This window comes from Macrobrachium nipponense, chromosome 8 (assembly GCF_015104395.2).
Source record: "Macrobrachium nipponense isolate FS-2020 chromosome 8, ASM1510439v2, whole genome shotgun sequence".
Classification (NCBI taxonomy): Eukaryota; Metazoa; Arthropoda; class Malacostraca; order Decapoda; family Palaemonidae; genus Macrobrachium; species Macrobrachium nipponense.
Window position 1 is genome coordinate 47,297,113 of NC_087203.1, and position 10,000 is coordinate 47,307,112.

At 37.9% G+C, this 10,000-nt stretch overlaps 1 protein-coding gene across 1 annotated transcript in view; it reads right to left on the reverse strand.

Annotated features, from left to right (window-relative positions):
• The window catches only part of LOC135222759 (mucin-2-like), a 176,392-nt gene that overhangs the window by 122,281 nt on the left and 44,111 nt on the right, over positions 1-10,000 (reverse strand).

The following is a 10,000-nucleotide window of genomic DNA, read 5'->3' on the forward strand; positions in this document are numbered from 1 at the left end:
CCAAAGGGCAATCCCTATACCCTGTAGTATAAACCGAAGCCTTTCCCTACCCAATGTGTCGGTGGAGATCCTGCTACCCATCCCTCCCACAACCCCCATTCGTAATGGAGACCCAAACACTATGAAAGCCCCCCACCCCCAAACCCCAGCCTCTCTCTGCTTCCAAATTACCCTTATCACCCAGGTGACAAGAGAGACCTTGTAGGGGACATCCCCCCACTCCCTTTTGCTTCCCCTCGACCGCCAAAACCTTAATCTTGTTGACGTCCCCATAAATGAAAAGGACCAACAACTCTCGTGCTGGCAAAACCACACGGACACACACACACACATCCCATAATAATCCCTCAGGTTGTGGTTTCAGCCATGCCTAGGGTTTCTTCTTCTTAATCCACCTGTTAATCTTTTCCCTATACACCTTTACAACCCTGCACGTTCTCGTCCCCTCAGCCAGTTTTTACCTTCTTGGAGAATTTCCTTTTTAATGGAGGCACCACTACTCAAAGCCCTCCTCTATGGCATTTCAATTCTGATCTTGAATTGGATCGTAGAATTTAGGCCACAAGCCAAGCGCTCGGACCGATGAGGTCCTCCAGCTCTGAAGGGATAACTGACAGTAAGGTGGTTTGAAAGGTGTGAGAGGAGAACTATAGGAAACAATTGTTAGAGTGCGCCGGAAGGTCAGATGGAAGAATGAGAATATGAACGGAGGCACAGTGAAAGGAATGGAGGAGGATGCAGGTAAGGGCCGAAGGGACCTTGCAAAGAAGTATATAATGCTTACAGTGCGCTACGTGAGACTGAAGGCACTAACCCCCTATACGGGAAATTCTGATCTTGGGGGCTGGTAAAAGTTTGACTTCGACAAAGGTCAAAGACATCAGACGAACCTCTTACTCAAGGGTCATATATGCAATTTCCCTTCATTGTTTGAAATCAAAGGATGGACTGTTTAGAACACACAGGTTTAAAGCTTTTGTCACCCTGATTACTATTTCGATTCAAAGACTCTATACATAAATACATCCAATAAAATCCCATATTCGTCGGTTACATCCGCCATGTAAAAAGAAAAATTCCAAATAAAAAAAAATGTACATAAAAACATGAAAAATTAATAGAATAAAAATGGAAAAACCAAAAGACATCTCCAGTAAAGATAGGGCCAAAATTTTCCTCAGACGAGTACCCGAAATTGCACGCATAAAAAGTTATTGGGCAATATCTTTTGAAATTTACCCCGTCCGGGTCTTAAACACTTGGGAGCTTATGACAATATGCAAATGAAGGCGCTGTATTCTACAATTTGAATATTTAGGACGGAGGAACCTGGCACTTCAGAGAGAGAGAGAGAGAGAGAGAGAGAGAGAGAGAGAGAGAGAGAGAGAGAGGGTTACAAAATTACTCAACTCATGAGAGAGAGAAAGAGAGCTAACGGTTTACAAAATGACTCAACTCATGAGAGAGAGAGAGAGAGAGAGAGAGAGAGAGAGAGAGAGTCATTCCTTAGAATCAACCTCTCACAACAGGACACACACATCCTAGGGGCGTATCCTTCACGTCATACAGATTTATGACCTTCCTCCGAAGGCACCCATACATCAATCCGTCTCTGGCGCTTCTTCTTCTTCTTCTTCTTCTTCTTCTTCTTCTTCTTCTTCTTCTTCTTCTCCTCCTCCTCCTCCTCCTCCTCCTCTTAAGTCGATGTCATCCATCAACTGGTAAATATGGAAGCGTAAAGATCACGGCAGCTTTCGTAAACATCTGTACAAACGTTAATGATCGACGGCATGGCTAAATATGTACTACTATGCTGGAGAGGAACCAAGTCGGTCGGCGCGCCTGCGCGCATAATTCGAAGCCAAATCAGACAGTCCGAGTTGTTAATAATTCAGCAGACGTATTTGCTTGCCGCGTATTTATTCAACTCACTCCAATTCGTCGCGAGATGCCACCACACATCCTTGATCAGAGAGAGAGAGAGAGAGAGAGAGAGAGAGAGAGAGAGAGAGAATTTGTTCACATACCAAGAGGTATATATGTGTGTGTGTGTGTGTGTAAATAGTACCAAATACTGGTTATGTAGTTTCTTGTTTAGATTCACACTGGGGCTTTCGTAACAATACTGGCCATATTTATACCAAAGCAACAGAACCCACTCCCCGGTCCCACTGGCCCCCAAACCAAGACCTCTTCCCAAGCACCTAGAACATACTACAGTACCAAGAGCGATTATTTAGTGCGTCTTAGGAGACGGAATGATAAATGAAAGGACAATTCTTTAAAACTCAATTCACTTCGTCTTCTGTCGAATACTTGTCCGTCAGGTGGGCTCAAAAAAATCACTCGATTTGAAACAGATTCTTTAGCAAAAGAGAAATGAAATGTCTGATATTCAGACTTAAAAAAAAAAAAAACAAAAAAAAAAAAAAAAAAAAAAAAAAAAAACATTTGAAAGATTCCGTGGGCCCAAAAGAAATTGAGTATTTTGTTTTGACTAAAAAAAAAAAAATAAATAAAAAAAAACTTGTAAATGATTCGTTAGGTAAAGAAAAATTATGTCTTTTGTTTATATTAAAATAAAAAATACATTAATTAATAAAAAACTAGAAATAGAAAAACTTGAAAAAGATTCGTTAGATAAAGTGAAATTAAAGTCTTTTGTTTAGACTAAATTAATAAATAAAAATAAATAAAAACAAAAACAAAAAAACTCGGAAAAGATTCGTTAGATAAAGTGAAACTAAGTCTTTTGCTTATGCTAAAAAAAAATTGAGTTTCCTAGCTCAAGAAAAATTATGAATCTTTTGTTTGCTTAAAAATAATAATAATATAATAAATAATTAAAATAAAATAAAATAAAACTATTAGTTAGCCAAAGAGAAACAAAGTCTTTTGTTTAGAGAGAGAAAAAAAAACTTGAACATTCCTGAGATAGAGAAAGTATGTCTATTGTTTACTAAAGAAAAAAAAATATTGTTAGCTAAATAGAGATGAAAAGTCTTCTGTTTAGACTAAAAAAAAAAAAAGGACTTGACTTGAAAGCGAAAACGGTTCCTTAACGTAAGAAAAAACTAACAGACGTTTGTTTATTCAAGATAATACATACCTGTCGTTCCAAATGATAAACGCTCCTTACAAACTATCCATCACTTACGAGCAATTAGCTGTCCACGAATGAGAAAACACCCATATATTCGACATTTATTTTGGAGACCCATATCTCTCCTCTGTTCCCTCTTCATGTTGCAATTTGCAATTTTCAGGTCTGTGCACATCTTACTCACATACTGCTGCAATGTGAACGCGTACACAAGAGGGGAGTACAGGCAACGCAACGCTTGCAAAAGCATAAATCAAATATGTAGAAAGTCGGACGTGTTATCCCTAATTCAACATGGCGGAAAAAAAATAAAAAAATAAATGAATATCAACCCAAGACACAAACTAAATCCTTGAGATAAATAGGGACGATTTCACTTAATTCCTTAACTTCTTCATTCGGACTTTCCTAAAGGAATGAGATTGTAAAAACCTACATAAATAAATAAATAAATAAAATAAACCAATAACCAGCAAAGCTACTTACATCCCAAAGATGACGAGGCAGCAACAGCATGACTTACCTAGAAGGAAAAGAAAATAATATTGATTTAAAATACTGGAAAGAAAGGAAAATAATACTCATTTAAAATACTTGAAAGCTATATATCTATTCACTTCGTAACAGCTGTGACATTTCAGACAAATACCTTGCCATAATGACAACAATGAAATTACATTGCATATAAGAGAATTCAGAATTTAGTAAACGTGGGTACGTGTGTGAAAAAATATATATACGCATACATACATACTATATACATACATGTATATATAAAGCACAAGTATATATATATATATATAATATATATATATATATATATATAGAGAGAGAGAGAGAGAGAGAGAGTGCCGGACCGAGAGAGAGAGAGAGAGAGAGAGAGAGAGAGGAGGAGGAGGAGGCGGGGGAGACCCTTTCATATTCATGACGAGAGTTCAAATTGAAATCAATTTCGCGACGCCCAGCCCCCCGCCCCCCCCTGAAAAAAGAGAGTAGAAGATAATTGAATGTGTGTGTTGCAAAAGGTATGGGGTGTAACGTGTCGGTGTACTGATATATATATATATATATATACTATATATATATATATATATATATATATATATATATATATATATTAATCTAAATATGTATATATTATATATACGTATGTATGTATATATAAACAAAAACCCTTAGAGGGCGGAGAAGATTTTTGGAGTTTAAGACGTCTTAAAAGAAACACAAATTATGGAGATTATTACGAAAAAAACAATAAATTGATATATTCCGAAACAAATATATATTTGTCTTCATATCCTGTCTACTAATAAAAAATAAATTAACTAAATCTTGCCAACTGTGTACGTAACACTTAAAGATACGCGAAAGATCATTTTATTAGGAAGGAATATTAGTGCAAAATGGTGATATTCCTCAGTTAATTTTGTAAGTGGGGAAGAGCCCCAACCCCCTTAAAAAACACTGCATCCCCTTAAAAAAAACTATATATAACAGATAATAATTACTTCAGCGAGAGCAATAAATGTACCCTTCTGTACCAAAACAATGAAAAGACCAAAACTCAGTAAAACAAAAATGTTTCAATACGTAAAATTTCACATGTAAGATCAGGGGAGCCCAGAGCATCATCGAACGACGACTTCAACGAAACGGGTCCATCTGGCACTGCCGAAAACTCGTCGACTGACCCAACCAGGACCATCCACAGACTCACAAAGCCTGACGAAGGGCAACATCTGCCGAAGGGTGATGAAGGGACCAGATAGGAGGCTTCAGGAGGGGCTTATAATGAGATGAGGGCTCAAAGACCCCCCAGGTCATATCAAGGGGGACATTCACAACAATGACAGATGTCAGGCAACAGTTTTAGACAGACAACGAAATTTGTTTGGAATGAGACTCAGCGGAGTTTGGTGAATGGTTAAGTTTAGATATGTCTGTTCAAGACCTTGACTGCCTCTGCCATTGGCTTGACAAACTGTGGAACAATTTGTCAGTTTTTGGCTTTTGTCTTTTTGCTGGAGGCTTATTATATCTGATTGCCTGAATACTACCTTTACTGGTAGCTGTTCATGAAGACCCCAAATGAATAGAAATAAGTTATATACATAAAAATACAATTTAATTACTTGTAGGCGAAACACGCATGAGATGAACACATACAAAAATATACATATACGTCTGAATAACTGTGCCTTCGGTGTATAATACAAATACCATCTAATGTTATTCATTTCGTGGAATGAGAATGGAATGGAATATGAAATTTACGACTCAAACTAAGCACTGGGACCTATGAGAGCATTCAACGCTGAAGGGGGAAAACTGCAAGCAAAAGGTTCTATAGGTGTAACAAGAATGAAACATCGCAGTTGCACTGGAAGAAAGGGAATAAGAACGGAGGTACGGTAAAATGAATGAAACGACTTGCAGCTAGGGGGTTAAGGAAAGGAAGCTGGAAGCTACATTAAGTAACGTCTACAGTGCACGAGGTACTTTCAATTCCAGTTTCCAATCACACATCCTCGATTCAGGAGAGAGAATTACGTCAAATCCAAGAAGACCGTGTTTCAATTACTTCCATATTCGTCCACTGAAGTCACATCAAAGAGAAAAGAATAAAACAGGAGATAAAGAGACAGGAAGGGAAAGCGACCACAGTCGACGTTAATCAATCAATCGAGAGTACATGGGGGGAGAGAGAGAGAGAGAGAGAGAGAGAGAGAGAGAGAGAGAGAGAGAGATCTCGCCGATATAATCCGTCAAGGAGATTATGATGATTATATATAACAATCAATTAAATCTAACGACTTTTTTTATAGTACAACTTTTGTATGATGAGAAATTCATCATAGAACTGTTGTATGATGATAATATTTATCGTACAACTGTTGTATGATGAAAATTCCATCATACAACTGTTGTACGATGAGAAATTCCTCACACAACTGATGTATGATGAGAAAATGCATCATATAATTGACGTATGATGAGAAATGCATCATACAACTGACGTATGATGAGAAATTCATCACACAACTGTTGTATGATGAGTAAATCATCATACAACCCCAAGGCACATTGGAAATGTCTTTTACATAACAATACAAAGGGGTCCTTACTTCACTCTCTTATATTCAACCCTCGACCAGATTTTTATGAAGCAACGCTCTCTCTCTCTCTCTCCTAATTAGCGCGCTTTCTTTTGAATACCTGCTTGATTAACTAGAGAGAGAGAGAGAGAGAGAGAGAGAGAGAGAGAGAGAGAGAGAGAGAATGCAAATATGTAGGGCCCAAACTTAAGTTTTCGCACGGAAGTGGAAAAAAAAATGTGCTCGCTCAAAGGTTCGATGGGAGATGAATGGGTAAATGAGAGATGGGAGGTGGGCTTTAGGGTAATGGGTATGTGTAAGGGGTTAGGAGGGAGAGGACTATATGGGAAAGGGGAGGGGGGAGCACGAAGAGGAAGGGGGACCCAAAAACAAAGCAAAACCACCACCACTTCTCCAGCAGACAAAGGAGCCTTTTCCGTCTCTGGTATGCTAATGAACTTTTTCCCTTTCCCCCGCTAACGACCAACCCCTCTCTCTGCTGTTAATTTAAAAAAAATAAACTCTCTCAAAAAAAAATTTGAGGCAAAAAACATTTGAAAAAAAAAAAAAAAAAAAAAGGCGGAGATCCGTAAAATTGAGGAGGAGGAGGAGAGAGAGAAGGCGTTCACCCGGAAGAGAGGTATTTCAGATTGACATTTATCCTTCTCTTTTCGCTTACTCGGGGAGTAAGTCAACAAAATACTTAGTTGTTGTTGTTGTTGGGGTGTGTGTGTGTGTGTGTGTGTGTGTGTGTGTGTGTGTGTGTGTGTGTGTGTGTGTGTGGAAGGGAGGCAGTTAAATCCTAAAAAGGTCTGAAAAAGATGTTTCGCGTTGAGTTAAAGATGCAGAAATTTAAGGATAGGATATTTACGATTTATTCATTAGAATGAAATCGTTCAAAATTAAATAATATGCATGTCAAACTGTGCGTAAAAAATATTCTATAATAAAATATAGCGTATTAATCCTAATTGTCGTTGGTGAAACAACGCTCTATTTGACCTCAGATTTTAGCACGTGCCCCGAGTAAGCCGGAGGTCGGTTCACGCCTTGTTCTAAAAAGACGTCAACCACAACATAAGACGTGAACTATTAAAGTGAACAGCCATGGAAAATATACTCTCGTAACTAACTACTATTACTCTAACCTGTTACTATCGCATTTCTTCGGGTCTTAGGAACATCGTAAATCATAAGATGACAGACTTGAATGTGCTATTTCTCACCAACCCCATGATCTACTTGACAGGTTACATTCATACAATATACGTGTTTATAGAACTGTCAAGAGGAGCAGTATCCACTAATTCTGAAAAATGTGATAATTTATAGGTATCCGAGACTCTTGACCAATAATAGAAATCTACTATAAACTAAAGCTTTGCGCATTTACACTGAGAGAGAGAGAGAGAGAGAGAGAGAGAGAGAGAGAGAGAGAGAGAGAGAGAGAGAGAGACGAAATCACACCAACGCATATACTTAAACGATAAAATTAAGAACCCAGAGATTTTTATTTATTTTTTATTTATTTATTTATTATTATTTTTTGAGAGAGAGAGAGAGAGAGAGAGAGAGAGAGAGAGAGAGAGAGAGAATGACCAAATCACACCAACGCATATACTTAAGAGATAACATTAATTACCCAAAGATTTTTATTTTTTTACTGGAGAGAGAGAGAGAGAGAGAGAGAGAGAGAGAGAGAGAGAGAGAGAGAGAGAGAGAAAATCAAAGGACTATTGAAGAAATCACCTCGAAACAGGAAATATAGACCTCACAGTGACGTCCCTCATTGGAGTCGGACAAGGGGGTTCAACCAGACGTGTTTTGGATAGAAACTGGAGGCTTACGAATCATTAAGAGAAACACCCAGCTCACCCGCTGTGACGTGAACTGACCTCCTTCGATTCCAATACCTCCTTCTCTCACCATCCTTTTTTTTTTCTATTTCTCTTCCTGTCTATCTACCCTGCCACGAAAGACTCGAGGAATCATCTTATGCAACGCGTGTCAGGTCAGACTGCCTGACTGACTTACTTACTTACCTATCAAGTAAAGTAAAACCTCAAATGTTAAATACTGGTGCCAAGAAGAACGTGCTCCAAGTCGCTCTAAGTTACTTACATCGGATCAGGGGAGGGGCTCGAGTGACATAAGTAATATACACCCACACGCCCACCGATGAAAAAAACGCAGGTTACACTGACGGGGAAAAGGGTAAGTAGCCATTTCTTTTGACAGAAGATTACTTGACAGTAAAATCAATGATGCTGAAAGGTAGGTCGACTTAATGTTTCAAACTGAAACTTTTATTACGTGTGTGTGAGTGAACCTATGAGCATAAACTAATGATGTAACCAACATACATGTACACACAAGTGTATATATTATATTCTTAAAAAATCCCAGTATATGAACGTGACTTTATTATATAAGCGAATTCCACAGGAAAATGATAAGTAGAAAGTCTATACCAAGCGCTTTTGCCTTTATTCAGGCAATGTGCTTCGACAATGCCTGAATACAGGCGAAATAGACTTTCTGCCTATCATATTCCTGTGGTATTCGCTTTTATATATATATATATATATATATATATATATATATATATATATATATATGAATACCTACAGAGGCTTATAAACAGTCTATAAAAATACTGAGTAAAATGCCAGATATTCTTAAAAGTGAATTAGTTGTATAGTAATGCACACAAAATAACCGATGTTCAACTATTAAGACGAGATAAACACACATTTGAGATTCTTGCACCGTATGCGCATGTATTACAAGGAGTTACAAGGATTAGGATGTCTCAAAGACTTATAGTCTATCCAAGGAGACAGCGTGTGCTCACTTATCTCTAGGAGCAGGTTTTACTATTCATTCATAGTGTCCTAATGATCCTGTCTAGCTTTCTTTTTAAACTCTTCCACTCTGTTGCTGTTTACAACTACTGATGGCAGTTTATTCCAGATGTCGCATATCTTGTATGAAAAGAAGTTCCCACAATGAGATGTGTTGTATCTCTCCAATTCTAGATTCCATCCATTATTTCTTGTCTGGTTTTCGTTTAAGGTAAGTAGGTTACTGTCTACTTTTGTTATGCCTTTCAGTATTTTGAATGTTTCTATTAGTTTCCCTAGCAATCGTCGTGTTTCTAAGTCATACATGTTCAGGCTCTATAGTCATCTTTGGTAATCTATTTGCCTGATGGACTGAAATTAACTTTGTACCATTTCTAGTCTGTTCGTGTCCTTTCTTAGCGTTGGTGACCAAAACTGTACTGCATATTCAAGATGAGGTCTATTGATGTGTAGAGCTGCAGCACAGTTTCCTTGTTTCTGTATTTGAACTGCCTCTTTATGTATCCCACTAGTTTCTGTGCCTTCTTTTCAGCTTTTATGCACTGTTTTGTCGATTTCAAGTCCTTGGCAATAATGACTCCAAGGTCCTCTTCTTGTTCCACACTATTTATGCCATTCCCAAGCAGCATGTTGTTGGAATGAGGGTTGTTTGTTCCTATTTGTAACACTTTACACTTATCCACATTAAAAGGCATTTGGCATCTTTTTGACCACTCTACCATTTTCCTTAGATCATTTCTTAAACTTTCTACTCCTCTGGGTCTGCTGTATTTACACCTAGTTTGGTGTCGTCTGCAAATTTGGTTATCCTGCTAGTCAAGTCTACATCAATGTCATTAATGTAAATAAAAAAACAAGTGGGGGTCAAGGACAGAGAGAGAGAGAGAGAGAGAGAGAGAGAGAGAGAGAGAGAGAGAGAGAGAGAGAGAGAGAGAGAG